This window comes from Salvelinus sp. IW2-2015, linkage group LG19 (assembly GCF_002910315.2).
Source record: "Salvelinus sp. IW2-2015 linkage group LG19, ASM291031v2, whole genome shotgun sequence".
Classification (NCBI taxonomy): domain Eukaryota; kingdom Metazoa; phylum Chordata; class Actinopteri; order Salmoniformes; family Salmonidae; genus Salvelinus; species Salvelinus sp. IW2-2015.
The window spans coordinates 25,778,643-25,786,388 of NC_036859.1; the positions used below are offsets into that span (position 1 = coordinate 25,778,643).

The 7,746-nt window shown below is 42.5% G+C and overlaps 2 long non-coding RNA genes across 2 annotated transcripts; both read right to left on the reverse strand.

The window, feature by feature from the left end:
- Positions 1-768: 768 nt before the first annotated feature.
- LOC111979796 (uncharacterized) lies at positions 769-2,906 on the reverse strand. The gene is made up of 4 exons (XR_002879371.2): positions 2,711-2,906; positions 1,666-1,860; positions 1,432-1,520; positions 769-1,252 (listed from the first exon to the last, which is right to left on the reverse strand). It is a non-coding gene; the product is annotated as an uncharacterized lncRNA (long non-coding RNA).
- Positions 2,907-4,126: 1,220 nt separating this feature from the next.
- Positions 4,127-7,597, reverse strand: LOC139029352 (uncharacterized). Its single transcript, XR_011481666.1, has 4 exons — positions 7,268-7,597; positions 4,692-4,949; positions 4,406-4,540; positions 4,127-4,253 (listed from the first exon to the last, which is right to left on the reverse strand). It is a non-coding gene; the product is annotated as an uncharacterized lncRNA (long non-coding RNA).
- Between the last annotated feature and the right edge of the window lie 149 nt (positions 7,598-7,746).

Consider the following 7,746-nt stretch of genomic DNA (forward strand, 5'->3'; position numbering starts at 1 on the left):
GCGTTGGCCGCCGTGCCTGGACTTGAGTCCTGGAAAGTAGAAAGCTCCGGCAATGGAGCAGGACTGACACCGTGCTGGACTGGGCATCGGCGCAGAGGAAGGCTCCTGCCCTGGAGATGGACTGGACGCCGTGCCTGGACTGCCACCGCGCAGAGGAAAGGCTCCCGTCATGGAGCAGGACTGGACGCCGTGCCTGGACTGGGCACTGGCGAGTAGACGGCTCCTGCCATGGATCTGGACTGGGGAGACGCACTGGAGACCTGGTGCGTGGAGCCGGCACAGTGGCACCGACTGGTGACACGCACCTCAGGGCTAGTGCAGGAAGCTGGCACAGGACGTACCAGACTGGGAAGGCGCACTGGAGGCCAGATGCGTGAAACCGGTGCAGATGCACCGGACTGGTGTCACGCTCTTCAGCACGCCTGTGCTGCAGCATTCTCATCGCTACCATCTCTGGAATCTTTCATCAAATTCCTCCCCCGACTCCAAACAGGCTGGCACTCATCCGCTGCTCGACCGCACAGCTCCATGTTCCCCCCCCCCCCCCCCCAAAACAAAAACTCTTTGGGTTTCTGTGGCCGTGGTCCCCGGCGTCGTCGCTGTCCTTCCATGCTCCTTGGCAACTCCCGCCAAGGAAGGGTCTCATGTCCTCCCATGATCTCCTTCTCAGGTCCAACTTACTTCTCCCATCGTTGCACGCTGCATGGTCCTTGTTTGGTGGGATATTCTGTTACGAACGTGTGGAGAGACGGACCAAGGCGCAAAATGATTGGAGTTCCACATCTTTATTAAGTGAAACTTAAAACAAACCAAGAAACAAACAACGACCGTGCAGTACTGAGGTGCTACATGCACTCTCTCAAAAACAATATCCCACAAAGCAGGTGGGAACAGGGAAACCTTAAGTATGATCCCCAATTAGAGACAACYAACATCAGCTGCCTCTAATTGGGAACCATACCAAGAGCACCAACATATAAATATATAACCTAGAACACCCCCTAGTCACACCCAGACCTACTACACCATAGAGAACCAAGGGCTCTCTATGTTCAGGTCGTGACAGTGTTCCAGACTATATTAGGGTTATATGATGAGGGTTAGTTCCAGGAATCTCATAAGATTCTTTGGGTTAGTGTAGAGACCTGGTTTGGATTAAATGTTGGTCTCATATTCCTCTGACGTTTCTGATGCGTAGTGTGCAGTTGTTACAGTACTCTCTCTGTAGAAAGGCTTGGACCTGCGCTGCAAGCTGGAGAGGAAGAGTAGAATCAAGCAAGGAATAAAGGCTCTCCTGCCTGTTATCTCAACAGGTTGATATAACATAGCCTAGAAGCCTACTTCTAAATGGTTGATACTGGTTATGTAGTAATGTTTTAGAAACATTAAGCCGTGTAAAAGTGTGAGTTGATAAATGTGAGCTTCACTTACATTATGCAACGCCTCAATGATCTCCTCCTTACTTATGTCCCCAGCCGAAACTATAGAGACCCTCAAATGGGCGATTAGAGTTTGGGTATCTGATTGAAAAAATCACAATGTAACWTGATCCGTTTTGAGATGATGATCCTAGCCATACTGAGCTGTAAATGATGCCCTTAACAAAAATCAATCATGTTAATGCCATGATTCTTGAGCAACTTGGCAGTGGGAACTAATGCATACCTTTGTGAGAGGTTATGATGTTCTTWTGGTCTGCCTCAGTTGTTTCCTTGGAGACAGTATTGTGGAACAAGGTTGTTGTGACTGGTGGTGTTGTGTTACCAGTTGTGTCATCAGAATGACTGGTAATGGTCTGTACTAGGTTAGACACAGCAGGGACGGTATGTGTGGCTTGAAGAGTCGATGTTGATCCAAGTTCTGAAATATACCATGTATATGATTAACACTTTGTCATGAAACTGCTGTATTCATTCTTGGTCCATACAACTAGGGGATAGGTGTGACTAGATGTTGTTTGACAGTTCAGATACTAAACAGTGGTGTAAAGTACTTGAGTAAAAATACATTAAAGTACTACTTAAGTCGTTTTTTTGGGGCATCTGTACTTTACTATTTATATTTTTGATTACTTTTACTTTTACTCCACTACATTCCTAAATAAAGCAATGTACGTTTAACTGCATACATTTTCCCTGACACCCAAAGGTACTCTTTACATTTTAAATGCTTAGCAGGACAGAAAACGGTCCAATTCGCACACTTACCAAAAGAACGTTCCTGGTCATACATAATGCCTCTGATCTGGCGAACTCACTCAACACAAATGCTTTGTTTGTAAATTATGTCTGAGTGTTGGAGTGTGCCCCTGGCTATCCATACATTTAAAAAACAAGAAAATTGTGCTGTCTTTTGCTTAATATAATGAATTTGAAATTATCCATACTTTTACTTTTGATACTAAGTATATTTTAGCAATTACATATTTAAAACCGAATACCAATAGACTTTTACTCAAGTAGTATTTTACTGGGTGACTTTCACTTTTACTTGAGTCATTTTCTATTAAGGTATCTTAACTTTTACTCAAGTATGACAATTGGGTGCTTTTTCAGTACTGATACTAATCCAGAGTAGTGAAGGCTGGGACTTTTGTGACTGTACTGCCCTCTAATGGTGACAGTGTAGTATTGCTGTCTCCTGTTATTGGCGCTGTTGTGTCTGTCGTTTTTTGCCGGAATAGACTACTTGAATATCATCATACACTCACCAATAGGAGTGGACGTTGTGACTTCTAGTGTGCTGCCATCTTCTGCTGAAGGTGTAGTACTGCTGTCTACTGCGTTAGATGGTAAAGGTGTAGTATTGCTGTCTACTGTGTTAGATGGTGAAGGTGTAGTACTGCTGTCTGCTGTGTTAGATGGTGGAAGGTGGTAATACTTGATGTCTACTGTGTTAGATGGTGAATGGTGTAGTACTGCTGTCTACTGTGTTAGATGGTGAAGGTGTAGTACTTGCTGTCTACTGTGCTAGATGGTGAAGGTGTAGTATTGAGGTCCAACTGTTGTTAGATGGTGAAGGTGTATATCTGCTGTCTAACTGTGTAGATGGCGAAGGTGTAGTATTGCTGTCTACTGTGTTTAGAGGGTGAATGGTGTGGGTATTGCTTGTCTGCTGTGTTAGATGGTGAAGGTGTAGTAATTTGATGTCTACTGTGTTAGATGGTGATGGTGTAGTACTGCTGTCTACTGTGTTAGATGGTGAAGGTGTAGTACTGCTGTCTACTGTGCTAGATGGTGAAGGTGTAGTATTGAGGTCCACTGTGTTAGATGGTGAAGGTGTAATATTGCTGTCTACTGGTTAGATGGCGAAGGTGTAGTATTGAGATCCACTGTGTTAGATGGTGTTGTAGTACTACTAGAATTGCTGTCTTACTGTGTTAGATGATGAAGGTGTAGTACTGCTGTCTACAGTGTTAGTTGGTTTAAGGTGTAGTACTGCTGTCTACTGTGTTAGATGGTGAAGGTGTAATATGCTGTCTACTGTGTTAGATGGTTTAGGTGTAGTATTGCTTCTACTGTGTTAGATGGTGAAGGTGTAGTACTGCTGTCTACTGTTGTTAGATGGTTTAGGTGTAGTTATTGCTGTCTACGTGTGTTAGATGGTGAAGGTGTAATATTGCTGTCTACTGTGTTAGATGGTTTAGGTGTAGTACTGCTGTCTACTGTGTTAGATGGTTTAGGTGTAGTACTGCTGTCTACTGTGTTAGATGGTGAAGGTGTAATATTGCTGTCTACTGTGTTAGATGGTTTTAGGTGTAGTATTGCTGTCTTACTGTGTTAGATTGGTGAGGTGTAATATTGCTGTCTACTGTGTTAGTGGTGAAGGTGTAGTACTGCTGTCTACTGTGCTAGATGGTGAAGGTGTAATATTGCTGTCTACTGTGTAGATGGTGAAGGTGTAGTACTGCTGTCTACTGTGCTAGATGGTGAAGGTGTAATATTGCTGTCTACTTGTGTTAGATGGTTTAGGTGTAGTATTGCTGTCTACTGTGTTAGAGTGGTTTAGGTGTAAGTATTGCTGTCTACTGTGTTAGATGGTGAAGGTGTAATATTGCTGTCTATGTGTTTAGATGGTGAAGGTGTAGTATACTGCTGTCTACTGTGCTAGATGGTGAAATGGTGTAATATTGCTGTCTACTGTGTTAGATGGTGAAGGTGTAGTACTGCTGTCTACTGTGCTAGATGGTGAAGGTGTAGTATTGCTTTCTACTGTTCTTGGCTCTTGTGTGACTGGCTTTGGAGTGGTGAACGCTTTAGAAAACAAGGAAAATGATGGCAGTTAGAAAGTCACAATTCAAACAACCGACTGTTGAGAAAACATGTCATATGTTATGAAATAAGTATCATTTCAACTGGTTGCTTTTGTATGTACTGATAGGACTGGTATTCTATCTGTCCCTCACGTTGTGTGCAGGTGTTCCTGTAGTCATGACAGCAGTCTCCATACAGCACACAGGCCTGGTCACAGAAACAGCTTCTTCTTCTACAGCTGCTACTCTGCCCCAAACAACACAGAACTGGAGGGGACGAGCATCTGTCTGAAAAACAATGGAATAGTGAACACTGAGGCTTCACCTTGTAAAAAGCTAGCCACACTTCTTACAAGTGATCATTATACTGCAGGTCTTCGTATTGCGTTAATATCACTTAGGGACTCCCGTTGAACAGGTAAGTGGGGTATTTACTCACCCTGTGATGGAGTCGATTGGGTTGGTGTGGTAGATAGGCTTGAGGTGTTCATGGTGGTATTAGAGGTGGAGTCACCCTCTTGGGGCCTGGCTGTGGTGCCTGAAACATGGCTGTTCAGACTACTGCTGGGGTCCTGGGTGGAAGTAGCCATGCTGGGTCGAGCAGAGGTGGGGGTAGAAGGAGTAGTTGAGTGGGATGCGTTCACAGGGCTGTAGTCAGTCTGCGTAGCTGTCGTATGGGTTGGAGAGATGGCTGTAACTAAAGAGAGAAGACAGTGAACACAATCTAAATGATGACACATCCCTTTAAATCATATCTTGTGTTAGTAGTGTGTGCCCATTGTATAGTAATTGCAGTTGACTGACAGATGGGCTGACATCCAGACAGACACCCACACAACACAAGCTATATTAAAGAGATGTGACAACAACAAGTTCAGTGTTATAGTGACATTCTTCTGTCTAGACGTGAGGTCTCAAGTATCAAGCTATTCACTTATCAGACTAGTCAACATTCCTTGCACTGATTTGCACTTTCACTATGATCTCATATTTTGAAGATGAAAAATGGACTGAACATACAGTGCTGTGAAAAAGTATTTGCCCCTTCCTGATTTCTTATTTTTGCACATTTCTCACACTTAAATGTTTCAGATCATCAAACAAATTTTAATATTACACAAAGATAACCCAAGTAAACACAAAATGCAGTTTTTAAGTGATGATTTTATTTATTAAGGGAAAAAAGCTATCCAAACTTTCATGGCCCTATGTGAAAAAGTAATTGCCCCCTTAACCTAATAACTGGTTGTGCCACCCTCAGCAGCAACAACTGCAATCAAGCATTTGCGATAACTGACAATGAGTCTTTCACATCGCTGTGGAGGAATTTTGGCCCACTCTTCTTTGCAGAATTGTTTTAATTCAGCCACATTGGAGGGTTTTCGAGCATGAACCGCCTTTTTAAGGTCACGCCACAGCATCTCAATCGGATTCAAGTCCGGACTTTGACTAGGCCACTCCAAAACCTTCATTTTGTTTTATTTTAGCCATTCAGAGGTGGACTTGCTGGTGTGTTTTGGATCATTGTCTGCAGAACCGAAGTGCGCTTCAGCTTGAGGTCACGAACTGATAGCCGGACATTCTCCTTCAGGATTGTTTTGGTAGAGAGCAGAATTCATGGTTCCATCAATCACAGCAAGTCATCCAGGTCCTGAAGCAGCAATGCAGCCCCAGACCATCACACTACCACCACCACATTTGACTGTTGGTATGATGTTCTTTTTCTGAAATGCTGTGTTACTTTTACAGCAGATGTAACAGGACGCACACCTTCCAAAAAGTTCTACTTTTGTCTCGTCAGTCCACAGAATATTTTCCCAAAAGTTTTGGGGATCAAGATGTTTTTTGCCAAAAGTGAGACGAGCCTTTATGTTCTTTTTGGTCAGCAGTGGTTTTCGCCTTGGAACTCTGCCATGGATGCCATTTTTGACCAGTCTGTTTCTTATGGTTGAGTCATGAACCCTGACCTTAACTGAGGCAAGTGAGGCCTGCAGTTCTTTAGATGTAGTTGTGGGTTCTTTTGTGACCTCTTGGATGAGTCGTCGCTGCGCTCTTGGGGTAATTTTGGTAGGCCGGCCACTCCTGGGAAGGTTCACCACTGTTCCAAATTTTCTCCATTTGTGGATAATGTCTCTCACCGTGGTTCGCTGGAGTCCCAAAGCTTTAGAACTGGCTTTGTAACCCTTTACAGTCTGATAGATGTCAATTACTTTGTTTCTCATCTGTTCCTGAATTTCTTTGGATCGCGGCATGATGTCTTGCTTTTTGAGATCTTTTGGCCTACTTCACTTTGTCAGACAGGTTCTATTTAAGTGATTTCTTGATTCAACAGGTCTGGCAGTAATCAGGCCTGGCTGTGGCTAGTGAAATTGAACTCAGCTTTCCAAAAAAATGCCATTAACCACAGTAAATACATGATTTAACAAGGCAGGCAATTACTTTGTCACATAGGGCCATGAAGGTTCGGATAGCTTTTTTCCCTTAATAAATAAAATCATCACTTAAAAACTGTGTTTTGTGTTTACTTGGGTTATCTTTGTGTAATATTAACATTTGTTTGATGATCTGAAACAGTTAAGTGTAACAAATGTGCAAAAAAATAAGAAATCAGGAAGGGGGCAAATCATTTTTCATAGGATTGTAGATGTTTGCCTAGTAAATTATAGAGATATGGTGACAGATACATCTGATCAGTAAGAGAAAAGTGATATATTATTGTTAAAACACAAAACGATGTTATCTTACGTCATGCAATAATGGACTACACTTTTGATATGTGAGTATCGTATGTCTTGGACCTTGAAACATTGTAAACTTCATATCAATCTTTTTAGAATTTCAACATTGGCTATCAAGTTAAATCATACTTTCTGCCCACACCATCATATCTTTAGGAGGAACCATCAACAAACAATAAACATTTCAAAATTATGTCTAATTTAGCCCAATATTCGAAATAAAATCAACATCAAARAGATTGTATGTGAATAACTGTCCTTTCCCTTTGTTCCCTACCTGTTGGRAAGGTCCCCTGTGTATAGTGAAGCAGAAACAGCATCAGAAGCACGATGTGTACGGTAGACCCATCCATCCTACTGTCTTACAGCCAAATGTGGTGAACGTTCATTTATGTGAGTATGAATGAATACACTGTCAATCATACACACGGTCGCACACGTATGCAGARAAACACAGAATGAGTAATCCCATGGTTTGCTAGGTGCACAAACACATATTTTCCTTTGAGTTTGGTAATATCCTATTACCTCAGACTTGACACCACAGTTGTATATGTTTCCCTAAAAGTCACAGTGGCGTCTAATGGTTTAGTAACAAGAACATTCCTTTCATTATTGGTTAATGTTTGACATGTGAGGAATGGTGTGTATTTCCTCTGACTAGACCAATGGAGACACACATGACCAGACTGATTGAGGAAATAAATAATACACCATAACCAGGACCCAAAGTTTTTCAAGTCACGTGAGTTACAA